The sequence below is a fragment of the Mus caroli genome, unplaced genomic scaffold (assembly GCF_978045245.1).
Source record: "Mus caroli unplaced genomic scaffold, Mus_caroli_1 scaffold_1, whole genome shotgun sequence".
In the NCBI taxonomy this organism is placed as follows: domain Eukaryota; kingdom Metazoa; phylum Chordata; class Mammalia; order Rodentia; family Muridae; genus Mus; species Mus caroli.
In genome coordinates this window covers 20,700,431-20,711,046 of record NW_028227256.1, presented here as the reverse complement: position 1 = coordinate 20,711,046, position 10,616 = coordinate 20,700,431, and the positions used below count along the sequence as shown (strand labels likewise).

The window sequence follows — 10,616 nt, the reverse complement described above, 5'->3', positions numbered from 1 at the left end:
AGTGCTACAAATATACATCCCAAATGGGCATTTTTGGGAGAAATAGGATGAACTATTTAGTGGTATAAGTTAAAGTATTTTAGAGACATAAAAATGCTTAGATCCCTATGAACTAAATTAAGGTTTTTCCCAAGGTAGATTCAGATACTAAGTGAAGAAATTTTACCTTGCAATAGGGAGGACATTAAAAGTCTGAGGCACACTTTGAAGACAGTAAGATTTGGGTGGTAGAAAAGTCCAAACTACAACTGGTTCGAGAAACTGGTCATCTTTCTAGATAATTCTCGTGAAAATAAAATCTCATTTTTTCAGTAGTAATTGAAAACAAGGCTTACCTTATGAAGCTTAGAGTAAGGATATGTCACTCCCCAGTGAGGATCTTAAAAATATATGCCAGGAAAATTGTTGTTTTTGTTTTATGAGAGTCTATGGCTGGGTATAATCAGCATTTGTTTTATCTACACTTGGTGAGTTTAATGGCTTGCTGGAGTTGCTCTCCACAGCACAGGCAGTCTTCTGTATTATTAAAGCAGCTAATCTGCATCACGCCTTTATCATCTGTCCCTTCTTGCCAATATGCTTAATGCCGTTTCCCCCTGAAGAAACATTTGCATACTCTGAGTATGAAATACAGGCCTTGGCCTATGAAGCTGCAATTGAGGAAAAATATGACTCTCCTCTTATGCTTTGGAAGTTCTCATTTGAGAGGAGCTTGGGTTATTCTCTTCGAATTATCCCCCAGTTGTCCTCCGTGCCATCTGGAAAGTGGGAAGCCCCGCTTCTCAGTATGCTCACTGATAGACGTAGAGTCTTGGAAATGGTCAGTCTGAGATAATTGTGGAGTCCTCTTTTGGTCCCTTTTCTTATCTAAAAGAGTGGAGCTTAGTTATTACTTTTAGGAGCCAAGCAGCCCTGAAACACTCAGCGAAGGAAGGATGGTGTCCTAGAGATGGGAAATGAGAAGTCAGAGTTATGGAAGAGGCACATCTGATTTCAGGGCTTTCAATAGCCATGAGCCTGTCACCAGTAAGAAGAGTCATCTAGACTGAGGGCTAGAGAGCTGGAGGGAAACATTACAAAGTACAGTGTTTCTTTTTCAACAAGGTGACTGAGGCCCAAAGAACTTTGGTGGAGGACCTGAAGCCACGGTATCATTGGTGGTTCTTTTGTTTTAAAATCTTCCATAATAATGGCTTGCATTACCTGCCTCAGAGACCTTATTTATGTTTCTATGAAGGTAGGAAAGTATTCTAGTTAAAACTCATCAGCTAGCCAAACAGCCTAAGTCTTGGTGGATGTGTGAGCATAATACAATGTATCTATGGCCTCCCTTTTGCTGAGGGATGGGAGAGCCATGCCTAAGAGTCTGTGTGCATCATCACAGTGCCATGCAGGGTCTTGAGCTTCTTGTTAAGTGAAGGATATTTACTACTTCTTTAGACTCACTGAGCAGTATGCAAGTGCAGACAGCTAGAGGGCTAAGCTTTCCAATAATCACAGATTAGCGATGTCTATTCATAGCTGTCCTTCAAGTCTCCGCATCACTGATCACTTTACATTTATAGAAAATTGTACATTCGTATAGCTCAACTGGGTCTTGTGTTATAACATATGCCTTATAAAAGAGCTCATGAGACTCAGACAACCTTTCTAAGAAAGTGTCTTATTGGGTTAAAGATGATATACATACTCACTGTCCTGAGTTAGAAAGCACTGAAATGATTTTTCTTATGATGCCATACATATCCAAAACTATCCAGTAAAAATGAGCACCATGAGCACTTTTGTGAACAGTGTAGCTTAGACATCTTCATTTTTGAAGTGTCTTTCTTGACTGGTGACAATTCATGCATAATTTATATACTGTGGGAAAACCCTCAGGAAAATAGAGAATCTCTCTTTCTCTCCCTCTTCTGCCTCCTTCTCTACCTCCCTCATTGTTTGTCTGTCTGTCTGTACATCTCAGATCAAAAGTTAAACCGTTGCAAGAGAGCACATCAATAGGAGAATTTGATTTGATTTACTACATTCTAGTTGCAAGGTGATTAATTTTTGAAGAACTCCATAAAGCCACAATTGTGTGTCTTGAACAGCTGTCTGAGCAGATGGGAGAATATGGGAGAACACTCCGCTGGTGGCTGGGGAGTGAAGGGAGAGAGGCACTCATATCCTAGTAGGAATGCGTAACTTGTTAATTCTAAAGGAATTCTGTGATTCTCCCTTTAACACTTCCGGTTTCCCACAAACACTTTTTCCTCCTTTCTTTGTTCTTCCCCTGAGTTGGAATATTCACTGTGTTAAAGCTTCCTCTGTGTGTAAAGGCAGCTCACATGGTATAGTTGTATGTGATGCCAGACCTGAGATTGGAAATAGACATCGCTGCTCAGTGCCTCCAGAATCCACACAGTTTCTTTGTGTTCATTCAAGAAGAAATGCTACTCCTTGCTGAAGAGATGGAAGCTCAGGGGTGGGGAGGATAATAGGGGTTCTGTTTTAGGGCTCTTCTCTAGCCTGCTGGTGAAGCTGACTGTGATGGGGTTGAAGTTTTTCAAGAGACTGAGGACCTCCTCTCACTCAGACACATTCCCTAGGAGAGAAGACAGATGGTTGCTCATGGGGAGGAAGAGAAACAGGGAGATAAACACATTTATTCTCAAGAATTATGATAAAAAGTGCATTTACCCAGGAGCTTTGGCTTTAGCCACACTGAAATTATCGACCTCCAGCTATTAGAAAGTAAAAGAGCCAGTCAATTTTCCTCAGCTTGAATCTTAATCTTTCATATGACACTATATTGTAACAAATGACAGTGGAAAGGACTCAACTTTGTGTCTGGCTTATTGTATATTTATTACCCCCAAATAATTGGTGAAATGTACTCCCACCCCCTCAACTGAAGCACACTTAATATTTTATATATTCTACACTTGAAAATGGGAGGGCTCACATGAGTTCTAAGAAAACAAACCCTGGATCATTTCCAAAAGTCGGGTAATAACAACAACATTATGCGACCATTATGGTCGTTTTCGAATACAAGTGTGATAAATGCAGCAGCCGCATGCATGAGCTGGAGACAGCTGCCTTATTATTAATGAGGCAAATGGCTCATGGCAGCACTTGTAATAATGTAAACTTTGCCTGGTCATGACCTGGTAATTGATGAGAAAAATGTAAGTAGAGAAAATCTAAATAATATCTTCCTCCCTCTAACTTAAGAACGGATTGATTACCTCTCCTATGAAGTCACTGGTTATTGACTCCGAGGCAGACATGGATGTGACTCATTGGGAAGATGCTCCATTAAGCATCATTAGTGCCACGCAGGGTGTGCATGTTCAACTGGAAACCTCATTCGCAGAAGAGGATTTGGATGCTTCAGTGTAAAACAATATACTTTTCTTTCTCACAGCTTCTGTTTTGTGATTTGTTTGTTTTTGTCTACTCATTCCCATGGTTCTATCATTATTCCTGGCATTATTATTGACTATCTAGAGACTGCCATATCCAGGGATCCATCCCATAATCAGCTTCCAAACACTGACACCATTACATACACTAGCAAGATTTTGCTGAAAGGACCCAGATATAGCTCTCTCTTGTGAAACTATGCTGGGGTCAAACAAACACAGAAATGGATGCTCACTGTCAGCTATTGGATGGATCACAGGGCTCCCAATGGAGAAACTAGAGAAAGTACCCAAGGAGCTAAAGGGATCTGCAACCCTATAGTTGGAACAACATGATGAACTAACCAGTACCCCGGAGCTCTTGTCTCTAGCTGCATATGTACGGAAAGATGGCCTAGTCGGCCATCACTGGAAAGAGAGGCCCATTGGACTTGCAAACTTTATATGCCCCAATACAGGGGAATGCCAGGGCCAAAAGAATGGGAATGGGTGGGTAGGGAAGTGGGGGGGGGGTATGGGGGACTTTTGGGATAGCATTGGAAATGTAATTGAGGAAAATACGTAATAAAAAAAAGAAAATTTAATGTAATCATTTGGATGAACTTTATTGCAACTTGCAAGTAAGTATATTACTTCTATCACATGTAGTAAAAATGTAGACATTGTGTTTTAGCTTAATGAAAATTAGTAGGAAACATGAGGCTGTATTTTGTTGGTATTGGAATACCAGCAGACTCCAGAAAAGAGTTTCGCATTTCCCCCTATAGTCAGTCAGCTAGAATGTTCCAGATTTGAACAGAAGTACTTTGAAAGGCTAACAACTACAAAGTACTGATGGTGCTCAAGACCTGATTCCCCTAAGCCTGCCTCACAGATGAGAAAGGAAGGGCAAGAAATTCCCTCTTCTCTTTCTACATTCCAAAATCGGGAGTTGTCCTCAGCCTACTTTGAGATGCTTCCTTGCACAGCCTGTGTGCTGAGGTAAATGATGGATTCAGTGTTGCTCTGGGTCATCATGGAGTTGCACATTTTTAACAAGGGCTGTGGGAATTACACCCCTGGTGGAGAAGACAAGGCTGCTTGAGGAAAACAAATGGTTTTTCTTTAAATCAAATATTATGAAGATGACTGTATCTTTTTATGAAATTGGGAAATGTATTGCCCACTGATACTGTGATGGCTACTTTTTGTCTACTTGATACAAACTAGTACCACCTGGGAAGCAGGAAACTCAATGAAAGAATAGCCTCCACCAGATTGGCCTGTGGGCATGCCTGTGGGGCATCTTCTTGGCTGATGATTGAAGTGGGAGGGCCTAGCCCACAATAGGAGATGCCAGCCCTGGGCAACTGGTTCTGGGTAGCTGAGCAAGCCCTGGAAAGAGAGCATGTGAGAGGTGTTTTCACATGGTCTGGGCTTTGTTTTTGTCCTGACTTCTCTCAATAATGAACTGTGACATGAAAGTATAAGTCAAGTAAACCCTTTCTGCCCCCAACTAGTCATGGTGTTTGCCACAGACACATAAAAGAAAGTAGGATGAGTTCCTTAAGCAAAACCATCCATCTCTTCAGTACCAAATCTTCTTTCCTGTGGTTATGCCAGTTCTTCACGCTAAGCTGCCTATGGTTCCTGTTGAACACAGAAGAGTTTATCGTGTCTTCCAATGTGAAAGGGCTCTTCTAAGTGTGGTGCACACACTGCCAATTGAATCCTAATAGCAACTTATTGAGATCTATTCTCCTGACTCCTGTAATACGTGTGAGGAAAACAATGCCAAAGAGCAATATCATCTGTCAAAGGAAACATAACTTGTAGAAATTGAAGTCAGGTCTTCCACCCCAAGAATTTTGAAATCTAAATTCCTCAACATAATATAAACTTCTTTCACATTGTGTTAGTCCCACAAAATAAAAGAAAGAAAAAACAAAAACAAACATAAAAGGCTTTAAACATGAGTATGAAAGAGAACTGATGTCCACTGTACACTGATACTGAATTTGTAAGTTTACTTAGATATATTTGGAATATCCTGAAATCTTTTAAAGAATGCCATTGTTAATAGAATTGAAGACCCAGAAATGAACCCACACACCTATGGTCACTTGATCTTTGACAAGGGAGCTAAAACCATCCAGTGGAAAAAAGACAGCATTTTCAACAAAAGGTGCTGGCACAACTGGTGGTTATCATGTAGAAGAATGCGAATTGATCCATTCCTATCTCCTTGTACTAAGGTCACATCTAAGTACATTGAGGAACTCCACATAAAACCAGAGACAGTGAAACTTATAAAGGAGAAAGTTGTGAAAAGCCTCAAAGATATGGGCACAGGGGAAAAATTCCTGCATAGAACAGCAATGGCTTGTGCTGTAAGTTTGAGAATCGACAAATGGGACCTCATAAACTTGCAAAGCTTCTGTAAGGCAAAAGACACCGTCAATAAGACAAAAAGGCCACCAACAGATTGGGAAAGGATCTTTACCTATCCTAAATCAGATAGGGGACTAATATCCAATATATATATAAAGAACTCAAGAAGGTGGACTCCAGAAAATAAAATAACCCCATTAAAAATGGGGTTCAGAGCTAAACAAATAATTCTCACCTGAGGAATACCGAATGGCTGAGAAGCACCTGAAAAAAATGTTCAACATCCTTAATCATCAGGGAAATGGAAATCAAAGCAATCCTGAGATTCCACCTCACACCAGTCAGAATGGCTAAGATCAAAAATTCAGGTGACAGCAGATGCTGGAGAGGATGTGGAGAAAGAGGAACACTCCTCCATTGTTGGTGGGATTGCAAGCTTGTACAACCACTCTGGAAATCAGTCTGGTGGTTCCTCAGAAAATTGGACATAGTGCTACCAGAGGATCCTGCAATACATCTCCCTGGCATATATCCAGAAGATGTTCCAACTGGTAAGAAGGACACATGCTCCACTATGTTCATAGCAGGCTTATTTATAATAGCCAGAAGCTGGAAAGAACCCAGATGTCCCTCAACAGAGGAATGGTTACAGAAAATGTGGTACATTTACACAATGGAGTACTACTCAGCTATTAAAAAGAATGAATTTATGAAATTCCTAGGCAAATGGATGGACCTGGAGGGCATCATCCTGAGTGAGGTAACCCAATCACAAAAGAACTCACATGATATGTACTCACTGATAAGTGGATATTAGCCCAGAAACTTAGAATACCCAAGGTATAAGATACAATTTGCAAAACACATGAAACTCAAGAAGACCAAAGACCAAAGTGTAGACACTTTGCCCCTTCTTAGAATTGGGAACAAAACACCCATGGAAGGAGTTACAGAGACAAAGTTTGGAGCTGAGACGATAGAATGGACCATCTAGAGACTGCTATACCAGGGGATCTATCCCATAATCAGCCTCTAAATGCTGATACCATTGCATACACTAGCAAGATTTTGCTGAAAGGACCCTGATATAGCTGTATCTTGTGAGGCTATGCTGGGGCCTAGCAAACACAGAAGTGGATGCTCACAGTCAGCTATTGGATGGATCACAGGGCCCCCAATGGAGGAGCTAGAGAAAGTACCCAAGGAGCTAAAGGGGTCTGCAACCCTATAGGTGGAACAACAATATGAACTAACCAGTAACCCCCCCCCCCCCCCGAGCTCGTGTCTCTAGCTGCATATGTATCAGAAGATGGCCTAGTCGGCCATCACTGGAAAGAGAGGCCCATTTGTCTTGTAAACTTTATATGCCCCAGTACAGGGGAACGCCAGTGCCAAGAAGTGGGAGTGGGTGGATAGGGGAGTCGGGGGGGGGGGGAGGGCATAGGGGACTTTTGGGATAGCATTGGAAATGTAAATGAAGAAAATACCTAATTTTAAAAAATCAGCTAAAAAAAAAAAAAGAATGCCGTTGTTTTGTTTCTACTCACATTGTGCTTGAGTGATTCACTGGAGTTTATGTGATGCTGTTTTATGTACTTTTCCTGGGATGATATCAACAGATATCTTCTCAGTCCTGATAGGTGATGAAAAGGAGGATTCAGCTTGGTGAATCAATGAGTTTTATTTGTGCTACTTACAGGAATATAGGTGAGATATTGTTTATAGGAGCAAAAAAATTCTCAAAGGCAGATGAGTCACCAAAAGCCACTCCCCCATAGGTAATGAGTCACAACCACTGGAACTGTGCAGTGTGGGAAGCCAGGCCAGAGGCCCTGATGAAAGGACAAAGGTTAGATGTGTCCAAGATTAGATGTGACAAGGACAGTCTGGAGCCAGTGTCTCCTCAGAAGAGTCAAAGTTGCAGTTTCTGAAGACCCAACTGTTCCCCCTGGGCTTTGGTTATCAGTCCTAAGCCAGCTGTGTCCGAGATCCTCCATGTTCTCCTTGACAGTGTTGTCTCTTTGCTCTCTGTAGACCTTGACTGTCTGTTCCATCACGCTCCCCCAAACTCTGCCCTGTGAATAATATAAATAATACTGTACTTTTTAAAAAAGATTCACTTATTTATTTATTTAACATATGTATATGAGTCAAACCAGCAGAGGGCATTGAATCCCATCACAGACAGTTGTGAGCCACCATGTGGTTGCTGGGAATTGAACTCAGGACCTCCGGAAGAGCAGCCAGTGCTCTTAACGGCTGAGCCATCTCTTCAGCCTGATACTGTACTTCTTAATAAACTTGCTTGGCATAAGTAAGTCTTCAGCTTGGGCAAGATCTCTTGGCCCCAGCTATTGATTTTCTCTTCCTTATTTCTTGTCTTCATTTCTCATTCTTGTTCTCCCATTCAGCACATCACCACTCCCTTATTCTCACAACACCTTATTCCTGTTGGCTTGGGACCCTGGAGAGTACTGCACACCTGCGGGCTGTAGAAAGCCTTGTTTCTAGACAGCACAGTTGGTCTGAGCCTCTTCCACTCAGCTGGACTAGTCTGAGAGTGCCTCTCAACAATTGTTACAGCTCAAATAAGCTTCAAGAGGTCGGCGCCTAATGCGTCTGGTTAGCTTTAGGGACTTGATATTGCGTCAGAGTTGTTTGCTTTTTGAGTTTTGACAACCTGTCCTAAGATTTTCTCAGGGTGGGATAGTTCACCTCCCTCTAGAAGATCCTGTATTGTCACAAGCTTCCGCGTAAAATGGAATGCTTAATCTCAGAGACAAATTGCCACACAACAGATGCAAAATTAGAAACCTTCAGACACTTAGAAAGTTCCAACTTAAACCTCCAACCTCTAATCTTATCATAGAGAAACATGGGATAGCTTCCTAGTGGCTTCTCATTCTATTGCTCCATTGCCTGATTTTGTTCTTCTCACAAGGCAGCTAATCTGAACCAAGGCCCGTTCCTTTAGTTGCCATCTAAACTGAACAAGAAAAAGAAAGCAAGCAGAGCACCAGCAGTCACTTCTTTTTGCTTATACAGTGTGACTAACTACCTCATAGTTCTCCTACCATGTCTTCTCTACAGTGATGGATTGTAGCCTCGGACTGTGATGTATCTGAGACTATGTGCTCCCAAACTCTGTCTTCTCTAAGTTACTATCATCAGATATAACAACACTCTATCTTAGGTTCACAGCAAAGAGCCCTATAATAATAATAAAAAAAAGGTTAATGAAAGAAAACAATATACATTTCTTTAGCAAAACTTTGACATGCTGCAGTAGTTCTCTTAAGGAAGTAAAGATACTTGGAGTTGGAGAGAAGGGTCAGTAGTTAAAAGCATGTATTGCTCTTTCACACGATCTAAATTCGGTTCCCAAGAACCCACATTGGTTAGTTACACACACCTGTAACTCCAGCAGCTACAGGGGATATGATACCCTCACCTGATTCGGATGACACCGAATGACACAAATGACCATACGCATATCATTAAAAATACAAATAAACCTTTAGACTAAAAAAAATCAGATAAATCTGAGCATTACCTTTAAGGTGTTCAATGGAGAGTTGACAGTTCTTGAGAAACTAGTCAGAACAAAACAAGCCTGAGCTTCTCCTTGGAGAGGACTAGCCTTCATTTCTAGTACAGGGTGATAAACTCATATGAAAACCAGGGATTTTCCCCAGGCTTTATAACTTGTTTCTGGACAGAAGGGCAGGAAGAAGGCCTGGCTTTGCTGTTTCCGCAAGTTCCTTCAGCTCAAAATAGTTTGTCTCCCAGTGTGCTGTACTTTAGGGGGTAGAATGTCCTATGTTGCCAGTGTTCATAGGATGGTCCCAGTCTCCACGTCCACAGCCGATACACACGATGACAGCATCTCTGTGCTCCCTCACACATGCTCTATAACTGAACTCTTACACTTTTGACAGTAGCTAGAATGACAGTTTCAACTAAGTTTGCATGTCTCTTCCTGTTAAGTGCTAGCTTGCGGTTTTCTTTTTGTGAACAGTCTGTTCAGATCCTTTGCCCATTTTTCTATCAGACTGATTTTTTTTTCTCCCTTAATTTGGGAACATTCTGAATATAATAGCAAAATGATGTTATTTTATCGGTATTATGTAAATGGCAAACCTATTTCTTTTTTTTTGTCTTTGTGTGTGTAGCATGTGCAGGTGCAGGGCTCTTGAGGCCAGAGATTGACATTGAAATATCCTTCTTTCTCACTCTTCCTTTTGTGTTTTGACAGGGCCCCTCACTGCATCTGGGGTTCACTCTTTCATCTAGACTGTCTGCTCCTTGGATCCACCAGTTTGTGCCAGCTCTGGGATTATAGATGTGACTATGCCCTGCCTACTCTTCTTGTTTGTTCAGTTTTACATTTTTGAGTCGCCTCAGTTTGAAGCTCAGATTGACCCCTAGAACTTATTGTATAGAGCAGGCTGGCTTTGAACACCTAGCAATCCTTATACCTCACTGTGGTGGTTTGAGTATGCTTGGCCCACAGGGAATGGCACTTGTACTTCTTAATAAACTTATAAGCATAAACAGGTAAGGAGGTGTGGCCTTGTTGGAGAAAGTGTATCACTATGTGGGTGGGCTTTGGAGGTCTCCTATGCTTACGCTCCACCCAGTGCAGAAGAGTCAGTCTCCTTCTGGCTGCCTTTGGATCAAGATGTAGAACTCTCAGCTCCTTCTGCAGCACCATGTCTGCCCCGATGCTGCCATGTTTCCTGCCATGATGTTAATGAACCTCTGAGCTGTAAGCCAGATTCAATTAAATATTGTCTCTTATGAGAGTTGCCTTGGTCATGGTGTTTCTTCCCAGCA

At 41.7% G+C, this 10,616-nt stretch overlaps 1 pseudogene; it reads left to right on the top strand.

Annotated features, from left to right (window-relative positions):
- Window positions 1-583: 583 nt before the first annotated feature.
- LOC147006018 (uncharacterized) overlaps window positions 584-10,616 on the top strand; it is a 196,010-nt pseudogene continuing 185,977 nt past the window's right edge.